Here is a 12,415-nt window from a genome sequence, read left to right on the forward strand (position 1 = left end):
TCCCCCTACACCACATCCCGCTACAGCACATCCCCCTACAGCACATCCCCCTACAGCACATCCCCCTACAGCACATCCCCCTACAGCACATCCCCCTACAGCACATCCCAGCCAGCGGCAGAGAGCAGGGAATGTTTATTTCACTTTTGTATATTATCTACTTCACTTGCTTTGGCAATGTTAACATATGTTTCCCATGCCAATAAAGCCCAGTGGATAGGATAGATAGAGAGAGCAGGGCACTGATACAGAGGCAGGGGAGAGACTGATAAGACACGGGTCAGTGCTTGTAGGAGTGGGGAGGAGTGTGTAGTGGCGTGGTGTGTTTGTGAGGGTATTGTGTGTGTGTGTTTGTGAGGGTATTGTGTGTGTGTAAAATACAGTGTCGAGGGTTGCCAGCGAAACATCACAGCCAGAGGCAATTAACCCTCTAATGGAGTTAATACCATCTGCCTGTCCTCGTCTATTCCGCTATACCTCTAGAGTTTACACATTTCTCTGGAGAGTTCATTAAAAAACACCCAAATGTACCAACTACAAAAAAACACATTATTACCATCCTCAGCCCCACACACACACACACACACACACACACACACACACACACACACACACACACACACACACACACTTACTTAAACCCAGTCAGTCAGACACACAGACAACGTCAAAGTGTGTCTGTAGAGCTATAGGTCTGATGGTACCAGTACAGTGTTACCAGGGACTGACATGTCAAAGACGGAGGGAGGGATTACAACCAGCCCATATAATCCCTAGTCCTAATCCTTGATTGTCTGCCACTCACTGGGTCACAGCAAATGGTTTCTAGAGCAGCGTGTGTATTCCGTGCTCCATGGTGACACTCCAGATTTAAAAATATATATATATAATATTTTTTTAAACACCTCACACACTGAGGTAATGAACTTGATTAAAACACAGTAACAGAAGATTAAGGATCTATACAGCTGTACCAACAAAGCAAGAGAAAGGGTAGAGGCATCTAAATTCCATTGTTTTGATTCAATTAACTTTACTGACCTAATAAATCAGTAGTGATAATTCAGTAATAAATTGCCAAAGCAACATAGTCTATCATTGCCATCCATTCCACTACTACTGCATCTGTCCACATTCCATAGGTTAGGCCCTGTGGAGTTTCTGCCCTGCATCTCACCACAGTAAACCTTTATTTCACTAGTTATACTGTAGTGCAGGTGTAGGCTACTAGATTCAGCCTGAGGTTTTTTTTCACTGCAAATTGACCACAACAAAAAAAATGTATTTGAAAATAATAATTTCATACCTTGATTACATTGAGACACAATCACATCTTTTTTATATGTGGGAATACTTGGAAACAGATGTCCTAAATAAAACTCAGTTTTAGCTGAATTACTGGTGATTTTACACTCTTTTCTTTTTTGAAAACTTTGGGGGGCCAAATAAATTTTTATAAAATCACTCTGACAGTTTTGGCCCGTAAGCCACCTGTTGCCGACCCCTGCTATACTGAAACCCAATCTTCTGCTGTTCCAGCCCGTCTCTGGCCTGGTCTCTGGGGCATCACCTCCTCTGAACAGGACCAGTAACAGCTCCATTAACAATGCATTAGCTCATTATTCTCCTATCCCCCGACTATACTCCACCATAGCACCCGCCGCAACCTGTTTATCCCATCACCACGGTTACCGTCACGGTGTCTAGCCCACAGTGTCCTGTCTAAGATCTAGACCTGGTGATATAAGGATGTGTGTGTGAGTGAGTGAGCGATACTAAGGCTACAGGATAAACAATTCACTTTTGAAGCTAGTTTACTAGCTGGAGGTGATGAGGTCTGTCTAAGACTCATATTATCCCCCCCATGCTAAAACTTAACATGTGTGTAAGGGAGATATAAATTGGAGAGAGAAAAGGAGCGCTAGACACTAGTGAGATAGGCAGTAAATGTGTGTGTGAGAGATACAGGAAGAGAGAGGGGGATAGTAGATGTGTGAGTGTGTTTTTAACTCAGCTGTGGTTTATGACAGTTCTCAGGTGTGGTCCGTACACAGAAGAGACAAACTCTACCCTCCAACACCCTAACACCCTATCCCTGGTTGCATTCCTGAGAATTCACAGCTTCCTGTAGGAGAGAGACGTACGTGTGTGCACGTCTGACAGGACATCCCAGGGAGGGGACAGAGAAATTAAAGCAGGTGTCTGTGTTTACAGGGCATCAGAGTGTATCCTGGCAGCCAGCCCAGTGGTGAAGGAAGAGTGCTGGGGCTGGACTGGAGCGGAGGGTCGTAATACAGGATCACACACACACACACACACACACCACACACACACAGCACTGGGGAGGAGGCTCTTTAGGAACCAGGCTAAGGGCTGGCACACATCGCACCGAATGTGGATTTGCGTTCGTTGGTGTGCCGATCGTTCAGCGTGTGGTGTCTAAAGTAGCAACTGCTGTAGACGTCTGACTGCCTGGACTTTTCATGCGATTCTACATGTAATCATTGTGCACTCGGTTCGCAAATTTCATCGAGGTGCTAAGTACTCTCAGCCAGCAAACGCTATTGGTGTGTCTGAGCCCTAACACATCACAACACACAGAGAGAAAGAGAGAGAGTCAGGCTGTAGCTCCAGAATGTGAGTGAACGGTGTGAAACAATGCCAGAAATGCCCTTTGTCATGGGAGGCTGTTTCCTTTCCTGACATATTCCTCAGAACAGGCCAATAAAATCTCTAGAACTGACTATTACACTCAAACATAAATAACCACAGAGAACAATACTACAATCAGATACATAACGTCACCACAACATTCAGAGAACACTTCAACTGGTGGCGAATGGACGCCTTTCTTACATTTCAGCTTGGTTCCCATTTCCTCAAAAACCTCCCCTGGGAATCATTATGAAATCAATCAGGCTATTTCTGGAGACAACCAAAAAAGGTCTCGCTCTAGTCTGGGTGAGTTGAGCTCTGAGGTCAGGAAGGCAGAATGGTAATGTTGCCCGGAGTGTCCTCCTCCTCTTTCTAATCCGACCAGCAATCTGATTAGACCCACAGGACCTTGTAAGGCGAAACACCTTTAGGACCATCATAACATCAAACAGTAACACAGAGCTTCATCTTTGTACATAACTCAGTTAAAAACAAAAATGATGGCGACCACTAATTTGAGATGAACTATATTTTTAATCCAAATATAGTTCCCTCCGTCATCCTAGTGCAAATTCCCAATGGTGATATACCCAGCTGATATCTATAAACAACAGAGTGGCCAAACCGACCACTATGAGGAGGATAGTACACTACCATTCCAATGTTCTCTCAATAGAACTGTCATCGTTTGTGTGGCACAGGGCTCGTCTCTGTGTTAACTGTGAGTGATGTCTATAGTGAGCGGACACAGTAGTAGGAGAGTGTGCGCGTCAGGTAGGGTGCAGAGCAGATGAAAGTCAGAAGTGACATTCCAGGATATTAATAACAGCAGGTGTGTGTCTGTGTGTGTAACTGGGAGTAATGTTATCAGTGTGTAAACCCAGTCAGACAGTAGTAGGGTAATTATCACTGCTAGTAATATCTAGCGATCCCCTGGCCACCTTGCTGTGTCAGCTGACCTGGGCCACGGCTTAATCTCAGTCATTGAGCTCCACTGACAGGGAAATAGGGGCAGTGGGGAGGGGGTTAAAATGGCACCAACATTTTAGTCATTTAGCAGACGCTCTTATCCAGAGCGACTTACAGTAGTGAATGCTTTTTTTTTTGTACTGGCCCCCTGTGGGAATCGAACCCACAACCCTGGCGTTGCACACACCATGCTGGCATTACAAACACCATGCTCTACCAACTGAGCCACAGGGAGCCAACATCAGATTCAGGCCACATACAGTAGTATTACATAGCAGTGTCAGTCTGCACATAGGTCCTAACATGTAGGTACCATGTAGAAGTAAGATTTTGGTTTTGGCAGATGAGCAAATATGAAACTGTGTTTGGGATTTTCCTTAGCCGAGTAAGAATGTGTGTGTGAGAGAACGTGTGTATACTTTTGATAACCGTCTCACTGCAAAAGCAGAAGTGGCACAGACAGTGCTATCCTGTATTGACAAATCAAATCAAAAGTTTATTTGTCACGTACGCCGAATACAACAGCTTACAGTGAAATGCTTACTTACAGGCTCTAACCAATAGTGCAAAAAATGTATTAGGTGAACAATAGGTAAGTAACGAAATAAAAACAACAGTAAAAGGACAGTGAAAAACAATATACAGTAGCAAGGCTATAAAAGTAGCGAGGCTACATACAGACACCAGTTAGTCAGGCTGATTGAGGTAGTATGTACATGTAGATATGGTTAAAGTGACTATGCATATATGATGAACAGAGAGTAACAGTAGTGTAAAAGAGGGGTTGGCGGGTGGTGGGTGGCGGGACACAATGGAGATAGCCCGGTTAGCCAATGTGCGGGAGCACTGGTTGGTTGGCCCAATTGAGGTAGTATGTACATGAAAGTATAGATAAAGTGAATGTGCATATATGATAAACAGAGAGTAGCAGCAGTGTAAAAGAGGGGTTGGGAGGGGCACCCAATGCAAATAGTCCAGGTAGCCATTTGATTACCTGTTCAGGAGTCTTATGGCTTGGGGGTAAAAACTGTTGAGAAGCCTTTTTGTCCTAGACTTGGCACTCCGGTTCCGCTTGCCATGCGGTAGTAGAGAGAACAGTCTATGACTGGGGTCTTTCACAATTTTTAGGGCCTTCCTCTGACACCGCCTGGTGTAGAGGTCCTGGATGGCAGGCAGCTTAGCCCCAGTGATGTACTGGGCCGTACGCACTACCCTCTGTAGTGCCTTGTGGTCGGAGGCCGAGCAGTTGCCGTACCAGGCAGTGATGCAACCAGTCAGGATGCTCTCGATGTTGCAGTTGTAGAACCTTTTGAAGATCTGAGGGCCAATGCCAAATCTTTTGTTTCTCCTGAGGGGGAATAGGCTTTGTCATGCCCTCTTCACGACTGTCTTAGTGTGTTTGGACCATGTTAGTTTGTTGGTGATGTGGACACCAAGGAACTTGAAGCTCTCAACCTGCTCCACTACAACCCCGTCGATGAGAATGGGGGCGTACTTAGCCCTCCTTTTCCTGTAGTCTACAATCACCTCCTTAGTCTTGGTTACGTTGAGGGATAGGTTGTTATTCTGGCATTACCCGGCCAGCTCTCTGACCTCCTCCCTATAGGCTGTCTCGTCGTTGATCAGGCCTACCACTGTTGTGTCGTCTGCAAACTTAATGATGGTGTTGGAGTCGTGCCTGGCCATGCAGTCGTGGGTGAACAGGGAGTACAGGAGGGGACTGAGCACGCACTCCTGGGGGGCTCCAGTGTTGAGAATCAGCGTGGCAGATGTGTTGCTACCTACCCTCACCACCTGGGGCAGCCCGTCAGGAAGTCCAGGATCCCGTTGCAGAGGGAGGTGTTTAGTCCCAGGATCCTTAGCTTAGTGATGAGCTTCAAGGGTAGTGTGGTGTTGAACGCTGAGCTGTAGTCAATGAATAGCATTCTCACATAAGTGTTCCTTTTGTCCAGGTGGGAAAGGGCAGTGTGGAGTGCAATAGAGATTGCATCATCTGTGGATATGTTTGGGCGGTATGCAAATTGGAGTGGGTCCAGGGTGTCGGGGATAATGGTGTTGATGTGAGCCATGACCAGCCTTTCAAAGCATTTCATGGCTACGGACGTGAGTGCTACGGGTCTGTAGTCATTTAGGCAGGTTGCCTTAGTGTTCTTTGGCACAGGGACTATGGTGGTCTGCTTGAAACATGTTCGTATTACAGACATGTTGAAAATGTCAGTGAAGACACCTACCAGTTGGTCAGCACATGCCCGGAGCATACGTCCTGGTAATCCATCTGGCCCCGCAGCCTTGTGTATGTTGATCTGTTTAAATGTCTTACATCGGCTACGGAGAGTGTGATCACACAGTCATCCGGAACAGCTGACGATCTCATGCATGCCTCAGTGTTGCTTGCCTCGAAGCGAGCATAGAAGTGATTTACCTCGTCTGGTAGGCTCGTGTCACTGGGCAGTTCGCGGCTGTGCTTCCCTTTGTAGTTTGTAATAGTTTGCAAGCCCTGCCACATAAGACGAGCGTCGGAGCCGGTGTAGTATGATTCAATCTTAGCCCTATATTGACGCTTTGCCTGTTTGATGGTTCGTCGCAGGGCATAGCTAGATTTCTTGTAAGCTTCCGGGTTAGAGTTCTGCACCTTGAAAGCGTCAGCTCTGCCCTTTAGCTCAGTGCGAATGTTGCCTGTAATCCATGGCTTCTGGTTGGGGTATGTACTAGAGGTCGACCGATTAATCGGAATGGCCGATTAATTGGGGCCGATTTCAAGTTTTCATAACAATCGGCAATCGGTATGCCGATTATTTATTTATTTTTTATTATTTTTTTTACACCTTTATTTAACTAGGCAAGTCAGATTAAGAACACATTCTTTTTCTCAATGACGGCCTAGGAACGGGGGTTAACTGCCTTGTTCAGGGGGGATTCGGGGATTCTTTTTTGCAACCTTCTGGTTACTAGTCCAACGCTCTAACCACCTGCCTTACATTGCATTCCACGAGGAGCCTGCATGGCAGGCTGACTACCTGTTACGCGGGGGCAGCAAGAAGCCAAGGTAAGTTGATCGTTTTTTATAAGGTAAGTTTAATGCTAGCTATCAATCTTAACATAATCACTAGTTAACTACACATGGTTGATGATATTACTAATTTATCTAACGTGTCCTGCGTTGCATATAATCGATGCGGTACCTGTTAATTTCTCATCGAATCACAGCCTACTTCGATAAACGGGTGATGATTTAACAAGCCAATTTGCGAAAAAAAGAGCTGTCGTTGCACCAATGTACCTAACAATAAACATCAATGCCGTTCTTTCAAATCAATACACAAGTATATATTCTTAAACCTGCATATTTAGTTAATATTGCCTGCTAACATGAAATTGTGTCACTGCTCTTGCGTTCATTGCCTGGCTCGTTGCGAACTAATTTGCCAACATTTTACATAATTATGACATACCATTGAAGGTTGTGCAATGTAACAGGAATATTTAGACTTAGGGATGCCACCCGTTAGATAAAATACGGAACGGTTCCGTATTTCACTGAAAAAAAAATGACGTTTTGTTTTCGAGATGATAGTTTTCCGGATTCGACCATATTAATGACCTAAGGCTCGTATTTCTGTGTGTTTATTATATTATAATTAAGTCTGATTTGATAGAGCAGTCTGACTGAGCGGTGGTAGGCACCAGCAGGCACGTAAGCACTCATTCAAACAGCACTTTCGTGCGTTTTGCCAGCAGCTCTTCGCAATGCATTGCGCTGTTTATGACTTCAAGCCTGTCAACTCCCAAGATTAGGCTGGTGTAACCGATGTGAAATGGCTAGCTAGTTAGCGGGTGCGCACTAATAGTCTTTCAAACGTCACTCGCTCTGAGACTTGGAGTAGTTGTTCCCTTTGCTCTGCATGGGTAACGCTGCTTCGAGGGTGGCTGTTGTCGATGTGTTCCTGGTTCGAGCCCAGGTAGGAGCGAGGAGAGGGACAGAAGCTATACTGTTACACTGGCAATACTAAAGTGCTTATAAGAACATCCAATAGTCAAAGGTATATGAAATACAAATCGTATAGAGAGAAATAGTCCTATAATTCCTATAATAACTACAACCTAAAACTTCTTGCCTGTGAATATTGAAGACTCATGTTAAAAGGAACCACCAGCTTTCATATGTTCCCATGTTCTGAGCAAGGCACTTAAACGTTAGCTTTCTTACATGGCACATATTGCACTTTTACTTTCTTCTCCAACACTTTGTTTTTGCATTATTTAAACCAAATTGAACCTGTTTCATTATTTATTTGAGGCTAAATTGATTTTATTTAGGTATTAGTTAAGTTAAAATAAGTGTTCATTCAGTATTGTTGTAATTGTCATTATTATAAATTTAAAAAATGTCAAAAAAGAAAAGAAAAAATACATTTTTTTTTTAACAAATATTTAAAAATCAGCCGATTAATCGGTATCGGTTTTTTTTGGTCCTCCAATAATCTGTATCGGCGTTGAAAAATCATAATCAGTCAACCTCTAGTATGTACATACAGTCACTGTGGGAACGACGTCCTCGATGCACTTATTGATAAAGCCAGTGACAGATGTGGTGTACTCCTCAATGCTATCGGAAGAATCCCGGAACATGATCCAGTCTGTGATAGCAAAACAGTCCTGTAGTTTAGCATCTGCTTCATCTGACCACTTTTTTATAGACCGAGTCACTGGTGCTTCCCGCTTTAATTTTTGCTTGTAAGCGGGAATCAGGAGGATAGAGTTGTGGTCGGATTTACCAAATGGAGGGCGAGGGAGAGCTTTGTATGTGTCTCTGTGTGTGGAGTACAGGTGATCTAGAATTATTTTCCCTCTGGTTGCACATTTAACATGTTGATAGAAATTTGGTATAATTGATTTAAGTTCCCCTGCATTAAAGTCTCCGGCCACTAGGAGCGCCACTTCTGGTTAGGTGGTTTCCTGTTTGCTTATTTCCTTATACAGCTGACCGAGTGCGGTCTTAGTGCGGGCATCGGTCTGTGGAGGTAAATAAACAGCCACGAAATGTATAGTTGAAAACTCTAGGCAAGTAGTGTGGCCAGCAGTTTATCACAATATACTCTACTTCAGGCGAGCAAAATCTTGAGACTTCCTCAGATTTCGTGCACCAGCTGTTGTTTACAAATATGCACTGACCGCCCCCCCTCGTTTTACCGGAGTGTGCTGTTCTATCTTGCCGGTGCAGCGTATATCCCGCTAGCTGAATATCCATGTCGTCATTCAGCCACGATTCCATGAAACATAGGATATTACAGTTTTTGATGCCCCCTTGGTAGGATATTCGTAATCGTACCTCGTCTAATTTATTGTCCAATGATTGTACGTTGGCGAGTAGTATTGACGGTAACGGCAGCTTTCCCAGTCGCCTTCGCTGGGTCCTTACCAGGCATCCGGCTCTTTGTCCTCTGTACCTGCGTTGCTTCCTCTTGCAAATAACGGGGATGTTGGCCCTGTTGGGTGTTTGGAGAATTTCCTGTGAGTCTTGCTTGTTGAAGAAAAAATCTGTCTAATCCGAGGTGAGTGGTCGCTGTCCTGATATCCAGAAGCTCTTTTCTGCCGTAAGATACGGTCGCTGAAACATTATGTACAAAATAAGTTACAAAAACAGTGGAAAAAAAAACACATAATATCACAATTGGTTGGGCGCCCGTAAAACTGCTGCCATTTCTTCCGGCACCATTTTAAGTGATCTTAGCCTATTACAGCCTATTCATGTTATAATTATAGTTAATGGTGCTATGCCATATGTAATTTCATTAACAGTGGGATAAGGGGGTATTTCAACTGCTGGGGAAATCAACTGCCATCAATGGATTTCTCATGCAGCATAACCAAGCATACTTGGATTTGACCCTTCCTCGATCCCACTCTCCAATCATACACCGTGTAGTGCTTATTACACACATTCCCTCATCAGTATAGCCTGTCAGGTAGACTAATCCCTTCCTCAGGCTGGGTTATAGTGGTGCTGTGTGCCTGTAAAGACACACTCCCTCAGACAGACTGACAGCCGATGACAGAAGAGTAGCTAAAGGCCTGTTTGTAGCCTCTGGTGCGTGTGTGTGGTGCGGTGTGTGTGTGCGCGTGTGTGTGTGTGTGTGTGCGTGTGTGTGTGTGTACATGTTTAACTATACTTGTGGGGACCAGAAGTCCCCAAAAGAATAGTAAACAAACAAAAATTGGACCAACTGGGGACATTTTGTTAGTCCCCACAAGGTCAAATGCCATTTCTAGGGGGTTTAGGATAAAGTTTAGAATTAGTGTTAGATTTAGGAGCTAGGGTTAGTTTTAGGGTTAAGGTTAGGTTTTGGGGTTAAGGTTAGGGAAAATAGGATTTTGAATGGGACTGAATTATATGTCCCCACAAAGTTAGCTATACAAGAATGCGTGTGTGTTCAGGCCGTTAATGTGACACTGGAATAACAGTGAATCGACCTCTGAATGCTCGGCTATGAAAAGCCAATTAACATTTACTCCTGAGGTGCTGACCTGTTGCACCCTCTACAACCACTGTGATTATTATTTGATCCTGCTGGTCATCTCAAATAACATTTTATTGGTCACATACACATGTTTAGCAGATGTTATTGCGGGTGTAGCGAAATGCTTGTGTTTCTAGCTTCAACAGTGAAGTAATATCTAACAAGTAATATCTAAATTTCACAACAATACATACATTTAAAGTGAAGGAATAGAATTAAGAATATATAAATATTTGGACGAGCAATGTCGGAGCGGCATAGACTAAAATACAGCAGAATAGAATATATACATATGAGATGAGTAATGCAAAATATATAAACATTAAAGTAACTAGTGTTCCAATTATTAAAGTGACCAGTTATCTTGAGTCTATGTATATAGGGCAGCAGCCTCTGAGGTGCCAGTGATGGCTATTTAACAGTCTGATGGCCTTGAGATTGAAGCTGTTTTTTAGTCTCTCGGTTCCAGCTTTGATGTACCTGTACTGACCTCTCCTTCAGGATGATAGCGGGATGAACAGGCAGTGGCTCAGGTGGTTGTTGTCCTTGATGATCTTTCTGGCCTTCCTGTGACATCGGGTGCTGTAGGTGTCCTGGAGGGCAGGTTGTGCGTTGTGCAGACCGCAAAACCCTCTGGAGTGCCCTGCGGTTGCGGGTGGTGCCGTTGCAGTACCAGGCGGTAATACAGCCCGACAGGATGCTATCAATTGTGCATCTGTTAAAGTTTGTGAGGGTTTTTGGTGACAAGCCAAATTTCTTCAGCTTCCTGAGGTTGAAGAGGTACTGTTGCGCCGTCACCACCACACTGTGTGGGTGGACCATTTCACTTTGTCAGTGATGTGTACAGCAAAGAACTTGAAGCCATCCACCTTCTCCACTGTGGTCCCGTCGATGTGGAGACGGGGGGGGGCTCCCTCCGCTGTTTCCTGAAGTACATGATCAGCTCCTTTGTTTTGTTGACATTGGGTGAGAGGTTATTTTCCTAGCACCACACTCCCAGGGCCCTCACCTCCTCCCTGTAGGCTGTCTTGTCGTTTTTGCTAATAAGGCCTACTACTGTTGTGTCGTCTGCAAACTTGATGATTGAGTTGGAGGCGTGCATGGCCACGCAGTCATGGGTGAACAGGGAGTACACGGTGGGGCTGAGCATGCACCCTTGTGGGGCCCCTGTGTTGAGGATCAGCGAAGTGGAGGTGTTGTTTCCTACCTTTACCACCTGGGGGCAGCCTGTCAGGAAGTCCAGGACCCAGTTGCACAGGGTGGGGTTCAGACCCAGGGCCCCAAGCTTAATGATGAGTTTGGAGGGAACTATGGTGTTAAAAGCTGAGTTGTAGTCAATGAACAGCATTCTTACATAGGTATTCCTCTTGTCCAGATGGGTTAGGGCAGTGTGATGGCATCGTCTGTGGATCTATTGGGCCGGTAAGCAAATTGAAGTGGGTCTAGGGTGTCAGGTAAGATAGAGGTGATATGATCCTTGACTAGTCACTCAAAGCACTTCATGATGACAGAAGTGAGTGCTACGGGGCGATAGTTATTTAATTCAGTTACCTTTTCTTTCTTGGGTACAGGAACAATGGTGGACATCTATGAACGTTTTAACATCTCCACCCGGCACAGCCAGAAGAGGACTGGCCACCCCTCACAGCCAGAAGAGGACTGGCCACCCCTCAGAGCCTGGATCCTCTCTAGGTTTCTGCTTTCCAGGGAGGTTTTCCTAGCCACTGTGTCTCTACATCTACATTGCTTGCTGTTTGGAGTTTTAGGCTGGGTTTCTGTATAAGCACTTTGTGACATCTGCTGATGTAAAAAGGGTTTTATAAATACATTTGATTTACATGAGTTCAATACGCTCTAATAACTTTTCTGCAACGTTATGCCAATGTTCATGACATTACCTCATGATGACAAGGCTGATGGAATCTTGCCAACTGTAATTTAGTATCAGATTGCGTAAGATGGACTGGAACTTCCCTGCTACTACGTCCAAATGCATGAGACTAATGCAATGATCTATTTTCTACTCCAGGTTATGAGGATGGATTATGGTCGCTCTGTTATAGTTAAATGTAAACTATAAACTAGAGCCAATAAGTTGACTCCTCACTGAAATGGTCAAAGACACAACTAAATACACATGAATCATGTATGATGCTGTGTGCAATCCTAAACACATGCACATAAGGAGAAAACACAAAGACTAGGATTTACTGTCAAACCCATAGACAGCCCTTACATATTCAGCTTGCCTGAAAACCCGACATTGAATTGCA

General features: G+C 44.5%; 1 protein-coding gene and 1 non-coding gene across 7 annotated transcripts in view; both read right to left on the reverse strand.

Annotated features, from left to right (window-relative positions):
* Window positions 1-12,415, reverse strand: part of LOC106586495 (leucine-rich repeat and calponin homology domain-containing protein 1) — a 106,005-nt gene that overhangs the window by 91,797 nt on the left and 1,793 nt on the right. The gene's annotated exons all lie outside the window — the stretch shown is intronic.
* trnat-ugu (transfer RNA threonine (anticodon UGU)) lies at window positions 3,766-3,861 on the reverse strand. The gene is made up of 2 exons: window positions 3,823-3,861; window positions 3,766-3,802 (listed from the first exon to the last, which is right to left on the reverse strand). It is a non-coding gene; the product is annotated as a tRNA-Thr (tRNA).

The sequence above is a fragment of the Salmo salar genome, chromosome 25 (genome assembly GCF_965601325.2).
Source record: "Salmo salar chromosome 25, fSalSal1, whole genome shotgun sequence".
NCBI classification, from domain to species: domain Eukaryota; kingdom Metazoa; phylum Chordata; class Actinopteri; order Salmoniformes; family Salmonidae; genus Salmo; species Salmo salar.